Below are 15,758 nucleotides of genomic sequence, written 5' to 3'. Positions count from 1 at the left end.
ATGCTGTACCCAAAGTGGGCAGCATAGGAAATTTAGGGGTGCTGTTTGTGTACCACCACTACCCAGCTGCCAAACAGCATCCCTGACTGAGGCATCCCAGACAATAATTCTGGATATCTTTGACATCTATGCTGAGGCTGCAGTTGGACTGGCTTAGGATTTCACAGCCTCCATAACAACCATGGGGCTGTCTCAGGCCATACACATCCCAGTCCCTGAACTGGTTTCTTGTGTTAATTCACAAAACACGAAACAACTTGGGACCAATGGTTCCTCAAGCTCCACCTCAACCACTGAATTCCTCTGATGAGGCCCTCCTTGTAGTTCAACCCCTTGCCTGAGGTTTGGTCAGCCCTTTCTAGGCACCAAGCCTTTAGCATGGTAGGCCATATCCTGTGGAACTTCCAGCCAGTACAGGTTCAGCAGGAATCAATCCTGCCTTCTTTCAAGTGTCTCCTAAAAGCTGTGCTTGCCTTTGCCAGTGGCGTAGCGTGGGTTGTCAGCACCCGGGGCAAGGCAAGTAATTTGTGCCCCCTAACCCATGGATTTGCGCCCCCTAACCCTAACCCCCAGATGTTGCACCCGGTGCGGCCGCCCCCCCCCCCTGCATCTCCCACGCTACGCCACTGGCCTTTGCAGTGTGAGTTTCCTTTTACTGGCCAGTGTTCAGTGATGCTTTTACAGGCATTCCCATTGATGTTTTTATTATCCATATTGTAATTTTGTGAGCTATATGCCTCCTTTTATGAAACTGCAGCCTATGAATATTTCAATAAATAAAAGAAAACATTGGAAGCTGCCTTAGAGCATGTTTGACCAGTGATCCCTCTACCTCAGTATTGTCAACTCTGAGTGACAGCAGCTCCCCAGGGGTTCAGACAGGAGTCCTGGGATCTTCTGCGTTCATTTGTTTTACAACATTTATTTAGCACTTGATTGTAACCAAACCTCAAAGAGATTTAGAAGTGCAAAATGTGTGTTCTTCGGTGGAGATTTTGCCCCATTGTTCAAGCAGGGGATGGCAGGAATTGAACCAGGGATGCTCTACTTACATACCCCCCAACATTTCTCTGATGAAAAGTGGAATGTCCTATTGCATTATTATTATTATTATTATTATTATTATTATTATTATTATTATTATTTCATTATCTATATCCTGCCCATCTGACTGGGTTGTCCAAGGCACTCTGGGCAGCTTCCAACATATATAAAAAACATAATAAAACATTAAAGAACTTCCTTATACAATGCTGCCTTCAGATGTCTTCTAAAGGTTGTATAGTTACTTATATCCTTGGCTCAGGGGTCACATAATTCCATACGCTCCAAAGAAATTAGGGCCAAAGAAAATAGTACGTCCTACCAGACCCTCCAACATCTCTCTGATGAAAATAGGGATGGCCTAAGGAAATGCAGAGCATTCTGGGATCAAATCACAAACTGGGATGGCTTCTGTAAATCTGGGACTGTCCCTGGAAAATAGGAACACTTGGAGGGGCTGTGCTTAGACAGGAAGTGCTACCGTCAAGCTCTGGCTCCTCCCCAGGAACTAAGAGCTACCATGATTCAAAGCCACATGGCCAAACACCACAGATCATTTTCCTACACGTTCAACTGCCAGAGTCCCTCTTTCCTCTTCTCTTAGGAGGAATCTTTTCCTAAAATCTTTTCCTAAAGTAAAATACAAGATGGGTCTAGTAAACCCTCTGACAGGCCTTTGCTGTTTGCAGATCTTTGAGCCAAGCCATTTTTATGTCTCAAGACTCTGCTTTCATTCCTGGGAGAAATGCTGGGGGTGTCCAAATCAAATAAATGGTTCTTAGACTGTTTCTTCCAAATAAGTTTGGTCAATTACTGTTGCATGAGATGCTGTTCAAAGGAGGAGTGGTGCTTCGCAAGAGATGACAGAAATACAGGGAATCTGTTCAATAGAGTTTTCTGTTCTCATGATGCTTGGAAGATGCTGTGAGATTCAAGATGACCCCCAGAGAGTCTCCTGCACCTGGTGAGGAAGGAAGAATTCTGGAAGACTCAGCCAGCTGCATTGATATTATATAAAACTATCTCAACAAATTGGTGTCATTAGTCTAGGAGTACAAATTTTGTCCCTAGTGTGGGATTTGCTGCTCTTTTTCATCCCCTTTCATAGGTATAACTTCCTTAGGTGAAACGTGAGGAAAGATTGCAGCAGACCTCCTCAACATGGTACCCTCCAGAATTTCATACTATTATTCCAATCATTCCTGATTGTTGGCTATGCTGGCTGGGGCTGATGGGAATTGTAGTCCAAAACAACTGGAGGGCACCAGCTGGGGAAGGCTGGAGTACAGTAAGTGGAACATTTTAGTTTAGGGAGGAGGCACAATAGGTTTATAAAATTATGCATGGCATTGGGAAACGGTAATGAAGAGAAGTGCTTCTTGTAAAACCCAGGGGCATCCACTGAAACTGTTAAGAAAATCAGGACAGAGAAATAGCACACAATTTATGGAATTCAAGTCTTCAAGGTGTGGCCTTAACCATTAGGCTGAATGACTTTCAAATTGGATTAGACAAATTCGTGGACAAAAAGTCTTATAAGCAGCTTCTGGTCATGATAGCTGAGTAGAATTCCTTCCTTATTGAAGATGTCAAGAGTGTATAGTAACTAGCAAACTATATCTAGGAGAATCTGTGGTTTACTCAGAAAAGACCCATGGGAATTAATGGACATGACTAATTTAGGCCTATTCATTTCAATGGGTCTATTCTGAATAAAATTTAGTTTGAGACAGCCAATACAGAAGCGGACACGGAGCAATGGATCCAAACTACAAGAAAGAAGATTCCACCTAAACATTAGGAAGACCTTCCTGAAAAGTAAGAGCTGTTCGACAGTGGAATTTGCTGCCAAGGAGTGTGGTGGAGTCTCCTTCTTTGGAGGTCTTTAAGCAGAGGCTTGACAACCATATGTCAGGAGTGCTCTGATGGTGTTTCCTGCTTGGCAGGGGGTTGGACTCAATGGCCCTTGTGGTCTCTTCCAACTCTATGATTCTATGATTCTATGATTCAATTCATTGGTTACCACATGTGCCTCAGAATGCCAGGTGCTGGGATTCACAAGTGGCAAAAATGTTGTTTCACTCAGGTCTGCCTTGTGGGCTTCCCAACCAAGGCATCTTGTCAGCCACTGTGAGAACAGGATGCTGGACTAAACGGATCACTGGCCTGATCCAACAGAACTCTTCCTATGCTCCTCAACCAGTACTTTTTTGAAAGGTTTCTTGAAGGGAGAATGAACTGACTAAAAATGGGGAGATGGATTTCATTTAGGGGTCCGTGATCCCTATGTGAAACACCCCAAAGTGTGCCATTTCCTTGCACCCTTTCCAAAGGTTATGCAGCCACAGTCCGGTTATAAACCTCACTAAAGGAATGTCTGGGGCCAACAGGCCAAGGAATATGCTGCAAACAGAGGAAAGACGCTGATTAGCTCTTCGTTTTTAAAAACAAAACTAAAAACAAAACAAAAAATACAATTATCTGCAGGAAGTGGATGGCACATCAGAGCACATTATCTCTGAGCAGCTCATGAAAGGAAAAGGTTAAGAGTGTGAGGAAAAGGTTCCTCCAGTTCAAAATCCAGCCCCATAAATAATGAAATGTTCCCTTCCTCAGACCCTCTCCAGCTCTGACGTCTGGTTTCATCTTTTTGCCTATAAATGATTCATGGGCTCCCTTTCCTTTATTTTTTATCCCCCCCTCTCTTTTTAACACCATGAGCTAAGTCAGAATTTTTATAGGAAGGTTGGAAAATCTGCTCCCACATAGTAGCTGACACTGGCCAGTATTTTCTTTGGCCTGGGCCAATTTGTTTCTTGCAGAATGGCACTCCCCTCCTTCTTAAGATCTAACACTTCTCACATCTCAGACTATTTGCCAGGCAGAGATGCCTTATTGAGATCAAAGATGCAAACACTCACTGCCCAGAATTCCAGCTCCCTCCATCAGTGACAAACAAAATCAGCTACACCGTCCAGTGTTGAAGCCCCCCCCCTCCCCCAGTTTCCATATACAAACTCTCCTCACGGCTTTATGCCAAGGTGTGCATGTACCTGGTGTGTATGTTGAACTTTCTCCAGCGGGTCTGAATGAGCTCTGTGAAATCACTGAATGTTTGCCTGAGCAACAGAGTGTTTGCATGCATCCCCTGAAGATGGGCCAATATGTCAATTTCAGATTCTCTCAATTTCTCATTTTCTCAATATTAAGTTCTGTTTTCCATATTTCCACATAGGATTTTGTGTGTGTGTGTGTGTGTGTGTGTGTGTGTGTGTGCGCGCGCACACACACACACACACATATCCATATCCTCAGGAAAATTTATCAGCAAATTTATCCTAATACATGCTTGTATGCAATATTGCCTCACATAAGCTCTTTTGCAAAGCAATTTCCCCAAATCATAGAATTGTAGAGTTGGAATGCATGCATTTTAAATGCATACTTTTACTTTTACACACATTACTTAGCTACATGGAAAAATTCAATGAAAGTTCAAATTTGAAAAGATGACTGGATTTTTTGGTTCTTGAATTGATATGGAAATTCGGAATTAGGTAGGCTTGCCTTTACCTTGGATCTCGAACGCCTTGGTGCTCGGACGCTTTGGCTCCTGAACGCCACAAACCTGGAAGTGAGTGTTCCAGTTTGCAAACATTTCTTTGAATCCGAACATCCGATGGGGCTTCCATGGGTTCTGATTGGCTGCAGAAGCTTCCTGCAGCCAATCAGAAGCCATGCTTTGGTTTCTGAATGTTTTGGAAGTTGAACAGACTTAAAGAACTGATTCCGTTTGACCTCCAAGGTACGACTTTATATGTAAACAGAATCAAATTTCTCCACTATCCCTAGTACCCCCTTGCGAGTTCAGTAAACACATGAGGGGGGAGAAGAATCACACTCACTGGCCACGAACCCAATATCAACTGGTGCTTTCCTAATGCACACATTTTGGTACATATTCCTTGATTGCAGGTTTGCATTGCAAAAATTCAGAGAAGTACAACTTTTGAAGGGCAGCTGCATTTCAGTTCACATATGGTTTGGGGACATGTGAATTAGTTAGGTTCACATTAAAATTCAAACCAAAATGCATTTCTTTGCCAGCACCACCCATATCTATTGTTTGAACGCAGGAAAGTGAGGCTGAAAGAATACAACTTAACACCTCCAGCTCTATGAGACTTACACCTAATAATAGGCCACCAAATAGGCTTCACAGGATGATGGGGAGGAAATTAAATCCTGTCTGTGTCCTTCAGAGCAAGGTGGCATGTTTCTATTTCCTAGGCAGGAATGGGGACATGTTTGGAAAAGGAACTTGTCCACAATACATGGGGAACCCCTTGGTTTTGCTATTCAGCTGCGAACAGTTTGATTTCGACCATATGCACACCATATATCTGAAGTGCTATGATACTGCTTTGAACCGTCTTGGCTTCCCCCAAAGAATTCTGTGATCTAGAGTTTGTTAGGAGACCTGTATATTCCCCTCCATGAGCTATAATTCCCAGAGTTCCCTGTGAAGAGAGATTGATTGTTAAACCTCTCTGTGAATGGAAGTTCTGGGTGGGGAATAGCGGTCTCTTAACAGTACCCTTAACAAATTACATCTCCCAGAATCCTTTGGGGGAAACCATGACTGTTAAAAGTGATTTCAAAGTGCTTGGTATGGTGTGAATGTGGCCTCAGTCTAATCCTTAGCGATCCACGTGCTTCTCCTTTCTAGAAAAGAATGCTACAAACCCAGTCTATAGAACTGGCTCCCACCTATCATATGGAACCTACTCTTGTAACAAGGACACTGCACAGTTTTGGATTCATACAGTTTTTCTCACTCCAAGCAGGAATCTTTGGTCCCAGGAGTATCCATTTCTTCCCATTCTAGGGAATGGGAAACGCTTTAGAAACCAATACTCTTTCCTTCCAAGGCTACTGGTGCAAGCAAGTTACTGGTATGTAGCCAACTTACCTTCATCTTGTAGCATGTTCCTTTCTCAGCTGTTTCCAACATTTTTAGGACATCAGCCGTGGTGTTTTCATGGCAAAGAGACAGGCACTTAAATAGGTGTATCTTGTTTTATCTCAACTAACTATATGGGAAGAGTCCGATTCTCACTACGAAGGTGGTACTAAGGATGGAGAAGCTCCATTCTTTACTCTCCCTCCAAGATCAGAATGGAGATCAACGCTCTAGGAGGGGAAAGTCCCTATTAGCATTGATGGGGAGCTTTTTTTTCTAAGGCTCCTAGCTACACAGGAGGTTGGGAATCTCCTTTTGAATCCCATGAGGGTGTGAAGAGCATAGTCTCCCATTAATGACTTAAAAGAGCCTTGCTGGATTGGGCCAAATTTCATCTAGCACAGCATCCTGCTCTCAAGGTGGCCAAAGAGGTGCCTATGGGAATCCCAATCTGAGCACAACAGCACTCTGCCCCAGTTGTGATTTCCAGGAACTGCTACGCAGAGGCTTCCAACAGCGGCAGTAGAATATAGCCACAGAGGCCATTGACAGTCACTCCCATTCTCTGCCTTTACAGTGATAATCAGGGTGCTCTCCATATTGAGCTAAGGAACGAGGCCTTATTTGGCCTTAAGAGAGAATGCTGGATTTGTGTTTTTTTTACAGGATTTTAGACTGTGCATAAAATCTGAGTCTGAAAATTTACTAGGCATGCAGAAACTGGTAAGTGGGCTGGAAGAGAGAACGTGTCCTTAGATGAATAGTGTAGCTGCGAATGTAGCAAAGCACTGAGAAACTTGCTGTAGTTGAGTGAATCTCTTCTTGAAAGATCAGACTGATGTTGCCCAAACTTCTTGCTTTGGAGAACCCTTTCCTGCAATGATTTGTCTGCTAAGAAATCCTGTGTGCATCTTCCATAGAACCTTTGTGACTCAGTTATCATTCTGGAAGACTTTTTCAATACACCTAGGGGGGCAACCAGCCATGCTCATCAGGACTTGCCATTGCCCCAATGAACCAACAACAAATCCCAACAATATGAACCAACAATATGCCCAACACTTTGGGAGAATACTGTTCGGAGGGATCAGGAGGTGTGACAACACACTGCAGGTAAGACATGGTTGTGTGAGAGGAGAATGAAAACAAAATTGCATTCCAGGAAAACTTGTCTGCTATTATTGGGCTTCAGGTTAAGAAACGTCTGTCAGGAACTGGACTGAGGAGGAATGGTGGAGACAGCACCCCCTCCAACTGAACCTCCCCGAGAAGAGGAGGACAGTATATATTTACAACAGTGGTTTGCAGAAGGTCATAGTTCAAAGGATGTGGAGGGGAGAAGCTGGTAAATATTGGGAGAGGAGTTGCAGGAAGAAGAAGCACCAGGGGAGAGACAGCTGACAGACTCAGTGTCTTTAGAAAGCATTCCTGACCCCTCCCCTCTCCCAGGACCCGGTGAACATTGAGAGTAGGAGAACAGAGAGCTCAGAGGCAGAAAGCACAGATTAGCCGGTGCAGGGCTGACATAGAATACAGTGCTACCTCTGGTTACGAACTTAATTCGTTCCGGAGGTCCATTCTTAAGTGGAAACTGTTCTTATCCTTTCACTAATAGGGTCTCCCGCTGCACGCACACCAGAGGCTCGCAATTTCCATTCACATCCTGGGGCAAAGTTTGCAACCAGGAGCGGCTACTTCCAGGTTAGCGGGGCTTGTAACCTGAAACGTTTGTAACCAGAAGCATTTGTAACCAGAGGTACCACTGTAGGAGAGACTGAGCAAGTGGGACTTTACATGGAGCAACACCATTATCTAAGAGAGACCACATTCCTTCTTCTCTCTCTGTGAATATTGAATAAAAGACTTGGTAAGAACTCTTCTTGTTTATCTACTTCTTGGCTGCCACCATGGGAGGGATCGGATTCAATGAAGCCTGGCAGCATCTGTTTGTGAGTTTCCAGGGAACTCCAGAACTTCGAGAAACTGGCTCAGACAAGCAATATGACCGTTGCAAGTTTCCCATGTGGAGACCAGTGGTTTCCATCTGCAGGCAATGAGTCTGGTGTTGCCTTTGAGTACCTGGACTTTATTCCAATCCCCTCCCCTGTTTCTGAACCCACATTTCAAACTTGATTTTGCAAACCAAATTAATTTTGAATGGAGCGTGTGTGTCAAGAATGAGGTCTTGGTACTTTCCCTCCCCATCAATTAATCTCATGTACTTGAGCAAGCAAACTGGGTTTTGGGGGGGAAGCATATTCATTATTTATCATCAGTAACAACATGAATATAATTATGACTGCAATATTTTCACACAATTTGACCACTATGGCTGTTTTCCAGAACGACTCCTAGAACAGCGGTTAACGAAAAAAAGGGGGGCAGGAGCAATGCTGCTATTCCAGGATGTGAGAATTCTGGCACAGTGGATGGAACAGGTGAAAAACATATTTAGCAGTCCCATGTGATGAATATATATTGCTGGGTTGTACTAGTATTATTACCAACAGAAGACTGAATTTCTGAATGCTCCCTCATTTAAAACACTGCCAGAGAACATGGGATGGTGATTTCTCCCAGGTTCTCATTTTCCCCAGTTTTACATTCAGTTATCCACATTTCCACATCAGGTTGCTTTTTATTCTTTTTAAGGTCCTAATTAAAAAATTAGCACAAATTTCTCCTAATAAGTACATTCTTGTTTGCAATTTTGCCTAATGCACACATTTTTCCAAAGCCATTTCTCCCCAAAGCATCCAAAGCATTTTTATGCACACATAAACCCTGTACCAAATATGCATCTTTGCACACATTACCTGGCTGCCAAATGTGAAAAGCGCAAATTTCAGAAGATTCATACATTTTGGTTCATGCATTGTTTCAGAAAGTGTGAAATAGGTCAATTTAAATGTGAACTGAATTAATTTTATCCCCCCTTTCCTAATAAAGGGTAAGTCCAAGGGCTTAAGAGTGTGTTCTTCTTTCACCTGTTAAATGAGTTACTCACCTGACCAAGTTTTGGACTCATACCCTGTATGGTCTGTGGCTCATTCCTGTCATCTATATTCAATCCAAAAAATAATTCTCAAAACAAACGCTGCAGTTATTGCTCATCCCAAATTCAAACAGGATGCTAAGTCGACTTTGGAATTTTGCAAATAGATCCTTCATTTCCTCGCCTGCTGAATTCATTGTTTGCCGGTTGTCATTTGTGGATTTATAATTCCCTCTTTGCCATCCATTATTTCCAGTGTTTAAGTAATGCAGGGTTGACAGCCATAAGGTAATGCTACTAGTTAGTTAAATATTAAAATAATGACTTGGGAAGACATGAATTATTGTAAAGTCACATGAAAATAAGGCTCACAAATTGTGCATTTACAAGCCTGAGGCTGTCTGCGGGTCTCTAAGCTGATTTAACAACAGTTCCGTCAACACTTATTTAGGTTGGACTCAATTTTCTGGAACATGGCAGGAGGGGGGAAACAACAGCAACAAACCACCACTACCCCCGTCTCACCACTGACTGTACTTAGGGTTGACACTGATCTGTACAAAACTATGGGTCTTGAAGTGGTGTAGAGCCGTAGGAAGGGGGGGTGGACCGCCCTGGGTGTCATCGCTGAGAGGGGTGACATTTGGCACGCCGCACACCAGTGATTCCCAAGCCTACCCCGAGCCATCGGGAGGAGCTGCACTGCTTTGCCTTCATTTTGACAGCTCGGGGTAGGCTTGGTAGTTGCAGGCAGGTGGCACACCCGGGAGTGACATTCGGCACACCGCCTGCCTATGAGTCCCAAGCCTACCACAAGAAGTCAAAGGGGGGGTGACAAAAAAATTCCGCACCGGGTACCACCTGACCTTACTATGCCTCTGAAGTGGTGACCTTAGCTTCCTCTGGGGTAGCATGACAGAAGAGAGACCTGCTGGCCTGTCCACTGCTGGTGATGAGAAGGAGGTTCAGAAGTTGTCAGGTGGAGCAAAGGGGCCAATGAGGTTTCACCTAGCTTCACACTCTGGCCTGATTCCACTGTTCTTCCATAGATGGGGAGTGTTTCTGTGTGGGTGGGTGCAGGAGCATTAAAAGGATGCACTGTCTAGGAAAAGCTTTTAACCCCTGCATTTTGTTGACTTTGTGATCCCCAAAACACTTTGGAGACAGGTGGCATAAGAGGAAGCCTCATGAGTCAGACCATTGTTCTGGGTACATCAGGCCAATTTGTATCAGGTTTTGCAAGGATTGGATTCCTCAAGCATCACCGCTTCACACCTGGGTTAGGCAGGCACATGTTTGAAATGCTCCTTAGAAGGGAAAAGAAAATGGTCCATATATAACTTAGACTTGTTCACATACTTATCTGGAATAGTTTTAGAATACTGTGTGCCGTTCTAGTCAACTAACCTCAAAAAAAGTTCTTGCAGAGTTGAAAAAGATTCAGAAAAGGGAAACCAAAACAATCAAGAGGATGCAGTGTCTCAGCTATGAGGAAATGTAGCAACATCTGGGATTTTTGATTTAGAGAAAATACAAGTAAAATTGTGCATGGCATAGAGAAAGTAGACAGAGAAATGTTCTCTCTCTCTCTCTCTCTCTCTCTCTCTCTCTCTCTCACACACACACACACACACACACACACACAGCACAAGAGCTCATGGCCATTCAAAGAGCTGAATGTTGCAAGATTCAGGACCACTAAAGGAAAGTACTTCTTCATGCAGTGTGTGATCTACGGAACTCCCTCCCCCCAGAGGCAGTGATGACCATCAATTGGACAAATTCATCTAGGAGAAGGTTATCAGTGGTGCTGGCCATGATGGCTCTGCTCTGCTTCCATTGTCAGAGGCAGTAATGCTTCTGAATTACCAGTTGCTGGAAAACAAAGGAGGGGAGAGTTCTGTTGCACCCAGGTCCTGTTTCCCATGGGCATCTGGGTGGCCACTGTGAAAACAGGATGCTGGACTCGATGGGCCATTGGCCTGATTCAGCTGGGCTCTTAATGTGCTCTTAACTGTGTGCAGGGATCACATGCAGGAGCAGGGCTATGCATCCAACCCACCCCGATGTCGTGTGTCCCTGTCACTAGGCCTTCTGCTCTCTTCCCAAGGTTCTGTATGAAGATCAGAAAAGGGAACACTAAGGAAGTAGCTGCTCATATATATGGGTTCCATGGGAGCAGGACATCAGCATTATCAGGTATCCTGTTTTTGTGCTCCATCGGGGCACAGCCAGAAGTAGTATTCTCTACTCCTGCTGCTAAACATGAACACCCTACAAACAAGTAAATGTATGAATAGGGTTATTATACATTCCCGCTACCTCACTACCCTCCCCCCGCCATAAACAAACAGACTCTTTCCATTAGTAATGCTCTCAAGCTAACCCCCTAGTAGATAAATTTCCCCTTCAGAGAATCTCTGGTCATTACTCTTGCAACTTGTTAAACTTTTATGCTGATTGATTGAGACCTTGGAGGGTTGGCAAATAACAAGGGAAGGAGGGCATCTCTACTAATTACACAAGCCAGAGCTGGGAATGTGCAAACTAGTAAACAAACAAACAACTCATAAAAGGGGGCGCTGCCCTCCATCCATCAATTTGTCTTTCACACACTTTTCCTCCACTCCTTTGAGCCTCTGCTTAGCACTTTACCACCATATGAACTACTTTTTATCCCTTTCTAATACCTGAGTTTAACCTGAAGCACCTGCGGACTGCACCAAAAGTTCAGATCGAAATGAGAGGAAGATGCTCTGTTGACATTGCCAGAGCTCTGGGGGCTTATGATTCTCTAAGGATGTACAAGCCTTCTTGGGAACTTTGATCTACCCGGATTCCTAGATTCAAAAGGGCAAAGATGGAAGTCCCAGTGGACACTGGGGCCAAGGGAGGATGGAGAAGGCAGGTACATCCTTTTGGATTTCCCCAGAGCAGGTTTGAGGGTGTGCCTTTGGAGAATTTGTGAAAAACAACTTCAATATAAACTATCCATATACACTGGAAAACAAACAATATATAAATTGAAGAGTATTAGTTGGGGATATTCTCTTTCTTTCTGATGTCTTATAATAATTATAGCAACGATATAATTAGATCTGTGCGCAAGAAGGGGAGGTGGGGGGGACTGTAAGCATTTTTCACCTGCTTCCCACAAAACATGCATCACATTTCTTTGCAACGTTGACACCATTCTACAGAAGGGTGTTAAACTGTTAGCAGGGTGCAGGGAGGAGAAGGAGGAGTTTGGGAAAAGAGGGGATGTGCCACTGTTGCCAAGGCATCAGAATAAACAGTTCCCCTTGCCCTGATCCTGCCATGCAAGTCGGTTTATAGTGCATACAGGGATGTTCATTTTGATGCCAGACATCCACACTTCATTACTGTCAGTGGGATGCATATTCAGGAACACTTCAGATGTGCCTACCCATACACATTCTTCCCGAACCAGTCATGCATAATTATCTCCCATTAGAACTAGATTGGCTTGAGAGACTTGCACCAAAACATACCGACAGTTCCCATCACCATTGTAGCCTGCAGAAACAGCAAGACAGAAAGCATCAGCTCAATGATCTGGAGAACAAAGAGGTGTTTCCTGCTCTGAGATGGTTTCATTTGCTGTCAATGACATTGTCCCATGAGACAAACACAATTGGCCATGTGGCTCCATGCCATCATCAGGTTCACTATGTGTTCCCTGATTGGTTAAAATCACAGAGTAAAGTAGGAAGAAGTCCTAAACATGCACTGAAGAAGCAGTAGGGTATTAGGGTGGTGAATGAGCCTTGCAAATGGGGAAAGGCCATTAAGGTAACAGAGTTGCTTTTGCTGCCTGTATGTCTCCCCCCACCCTCCTCACTGCTACACCATCACCCATTGATACTTCCAATCCCATGTTGACGTAAAATCGTAAATCAACGTGTGCTACACAGGCCTAGTGTAGGAAGGGTGGGGCAATAACCAGCACTTACCCCGCTACAACCTCAGCTGGGAAGAGGTGGGAGAGGTTGGCAGAGAACAAAACAAGGATCAAAGATAATGCAATACATATTGACTGTTAACTTCTGCAGTGTTTTCTTTGGAAAAGAGCATTTTTCAGCATTTTTATTTTTGCAGTGGATGATAAGTCATGCGCTAGCTTGTTCAGAGGCTCAATAAGTTAAGCAGACCAGACAGAGTGGCTGCATTCCAGCTTTTCATTGGTGACTCACTGGAGTGAGGAGAGGCCAAAGCATGCAGAAAATCCTGCATTCAGTCTGCAGTTTAAAGGATCTGGTAGCCCAGGGGTGGAGGAGTCTCCAACCTGCAGGCCAGTCTTGTTCAACCAAGGAGTTCAATTTGACCTGAGTGACATCAGCTGATAGGCAGTTAAGGGACTTGCAGTTGATGCCTGCAAAATGCAGGCTTCTTTCTCCCCTCCTCATCATCTGAGGGGAGGCGAGGGGAGAAATAAATGGTTTGCCACCCATACACATATGGTTGACAACAACCCTTGTATTACAGTTCACAAGCTGGCAGTCAGGCACTTGGGAAACTTGCATGATGGATTTTGAGGGGTGGGTGAGACAACCCTCTTCTCAATCATGTGATGTCATAGGGATGTCTTGTGAAGGATAATCAGGTTGTCCCACTCACCTGTCAAAGATGCCTCATGAGGTGAGGCCAGATGCAGATTTGGCCCCCTGGAGCCAAAAAGACTCCACACCCCTGAAATCCTTGGCTATGAACCTGAAGACTCACTGTCAGTTAGAACAGGCAATACTGAGATACAGTAGATGGACAGCCTGGTATAAGACTGCTTCAGATGTTGAAGCATAGTAGAAAGCACAGGCACAAGCTGTCTCTACATATGTAAAAGTGTTTGTGTGAAGGAGTGTACACTTGTTTACTTGCACAGCTCAAAGGTTGTCTATACAGACTCTACATCTGCTGAGCATTTCATGTGAATAACTGCATGTAGAGCTCAATTAGTGTGGACACAGGTCCAGTGATTGTACACTTGATGAAAGTAATGTGTGAACACCTCTAGAGTGTAGTAGAGTGTAGCATACTCAAGCCTCTGAAAACAGAGACAGACCTAAGTTTCCAAGTAGGAGCAGTCTATTTGAGCAGTGGGAACATGGAATTTCAGCAGCAGTAATCTTTAAGGTCCTTTCCTTAGCCATTCCCAACTTACCCCAGTGCCAAATTTCCTTATAGATGTGGTGGTGGGGCTTCCCTTGGAGCCTTCCCCAGACACAGAAATCCATAGCTACTCTACTGTTCACTGCATCTACTCATCAGTCACAAAAGATACCCTAAGTAGATGTGAATAGAAGGGAGAAAAGGGTGAAGAAAACCTTTTCCAGGTGCCAGTGGGATGTATCTGTATAATGTCTGAAAGCCAGCTTTGGATATCAAAAAAGACCATCAAAAGTAATGTCTTTATTTTTACTCATTAGGGACTAGTGTGAGACCATCAAAACTTCCTATATTTCTCCTGCTTCCATGATAGCTGTGGTGAAACTGCTGTTGCAACATCTTCTGATGTCAGTTCAAACAATTCCCCATCTTGGATTTTCCCTGAAGTTCTCATGAACCCTCAGAGACAGTGGTAGATTGGCAGCAGTAAAAAGTAGTTTTTGTATCTGATGGCTCACGTAGCCACTGAAAAAGTTCTTTCCAGCTTGGTATGACACACAGACAAGAGGGGCCTTTCATATCATCCCTGAGGCATCTCAATATCCTTCTCCACTCCAGAGAGACAAAAGGGGGTAGTCTCTGGGTGACATGAGTTTAACTTTATCTATGAGCGACTTTCCATCTACACATCACAGTTGAAGGCTACTGTCCTCCATTCTGACAGAGCCTTCTAGGGACATTTTAAAACTCTAGCAAGGCCACAAGGAAAAATGAAATAATCAACAGAAACATCTCAGACCCCTTAAGTAACAAAAATATACAAAGCTGAAGACAGCTTGAGAGTTCTGGCTAGATAAGGCCAACCAACTAAAGAAGGAAACTTCAAATTGCTCCGCCACTTTAAAAGGACATGTCCTCATTTGCCCTTAAAAGTTGCTTCTTGAAACCATCTTTCACCTCTACAGATAGCTTCTTCAGCCAACTGCTGACCTGTGATTATGCGACTGGCTTGAGTTGGCTCCAAATAGTTGTCCAAAGCAACACATGAAGTTAATGTGATTGTTCCCCTACAGTCAAAATTGTTAGAGGGGTTTTGAAGGAAGCCAAACAATGATTTTGGTACAAGCAATGGATCTTTCTCAAGGAAGGCCTCACACATCCAATGATCATTACCAGATTTCACTTAAGAAGAAATTCACAGCTACTATGTGGGGTTAGGGCTCCTCTTTTGTTCAGTTCATCTGTTGTTCTGCTGCCTCAGAATAAAATACATAACTATTTTTTGAAAATAAGTTGGAACTATCAATATTCTGCACATCCATTAATTTCTCCTTATGGTAAGAAAGGTACCAGTTGTCCATATAAATGCAGCTGATATTGATTTTTTTATTTATTTAAAAAATCATGCATCTCTAGTCCACATAATCTCCCTACTGTTGGCATCCCTAAGCCACTCTGGAAAAAAGAAGAGGAAGAAGAAGGGTTCAAAGACGGCTTACACACACATGTTCATTGCTGGCTGATGGAAGAGTTGCAATGACTTGCACATGTGAAAACTCATCAGCAATTATTTACATGAAACTTTGGTATTGCTACTCATCATCATCCTGCTTACTAGAATGCCTGAATCAA

The 15,758-nt window shown here is 43.7% G+C and overlaps 1 protein-coding gene across 2 annotated transcripts in view; it reads right to left on the bottom strand.

The window, feature by feature from the left end:
* Window positions 1–15,758, bottom strand: part of NTRK3 (neurotrophic receptor tyrosine kinase 3) — a 408,224-nt gene that overhangs the window by 92,607 nt on the left and 299,859 nt on the right. The window lies entirely within an intron of this gene.

This window comes from Podarcis vaucheri (genome assembly GCF_965113315.1).
Source record: "Podarcis vaucheri genome assembly, chromosome: 14".
NCBI classification, from domain to species: Eukaryota; Metazoa; Chordata; class Lepidosauria; order Squamata; family Lacertidae; genus Podarcis; species Podarcis vaucheri.
The sequence above is the reverse complement of the archived record's forward strand: the minus strand, read 5'-3'. Positions and strand labels throughout refer to the sequence as shown.